Genomic DNA, 1,062 nt, shown 5'->3' with positions numbered 1-1,062 from the left:
AAAAAAAGGCGAAACTCGAACAGGCGTTTAGTACATGAGCACCCTTTACCTAGTATTTGCAGTATCTGCAGCTTTTCCCTTGATAATTTGTTGATTCATTGTTATCAGAGTTATAAAATAAACCGCACCGAACACAATAATATCACACTCAATAATTGATAAATTAAAATCATTGTCAGTTTAATAACGCAATGTGTATTTGAAAAGTTTATCAAATCTACAGATGCACCCGCACTAAAATCGGTTCACCCTCCCATAAAAACTTGTCACTTCAAAAAAATTCTTCAAACTAAGGTTGTGAATTTTCGATCATTTTGTTTAATAGACCGACTGTAAGTTTGATGGTAGCGTTTCATGACAAACTTTAAAATGTGAACATAAAAACTGACCTTTTCCTAGCTAGAACCTGTTAGAGCCGTAGCTTCTGCTGAAATTAGAAGACTTTTTAATTGAAAAACCCCTTGAAGAAAGGCGTTAAATTCGAATTAAGTGCAGATGATATTAGATAAACACAAACATAAAGGATCCCAGAAGGTGCTGCTGATAGACAAACGACCCTAAAACTTGCTGCTAGCTGCTTAATGGTTTATATTTCACAAAAAATATGTTGACTCCTTCCACAAATATTTAATGTTGTAAATATCGCCTTCAAATGGGTGAATCCCAGTTTCTCGGATTTATTTTGTTTTGTGAAATCTTTATGAGCTATTAACGTTATTTCGAGCCATAGGTTGGTCCTTAGGCATGTATCCTTCCGCGTGCTGAATTGCTTATAAGCTTATAATCCTTGTAGAAAATAACGTCAGTAGAGTAGGTACTCAAATGGAACGTTTTACTACTAAAAGTGCCATAAATAGCCGCAAAAACCCCAAAGCTGGTGGTAGACATATACAAATAATTCGTTAGGATCATATTAGTAAATATGGTAAAACCGGCAATTGTCCTCGAAATGTGCTCCATCTAATAGATTTGCTGTATTTTATGTTCACTGTTAATAAAACGCTTTCTAAATAAATATATGTAGGACTTTCACGCAGGGGCGGATCCAGCTTTAAATTCGGG

This window comes from Dendroctonus ponderosae, unplaced genomic scaffold, assembly GCF_020466585.1.
Source record: "Dendroctonus ponderosae isolate FM_Combo_2020 unplaced genomic scaffold, Dpon_F_20191213v2 Dpon_F_20191213_9, whole genome shotgun sequence".
Classification (NCBI taxonomy): Eukaryota; Metazoa; Arthropoda; class Insecta; order Coleoptera; family Curculionidae; genus Dendroctonus; species Dendroctonus ponderosae.
Note: the sequence above shows the minus strand (reverse complement) of the source record.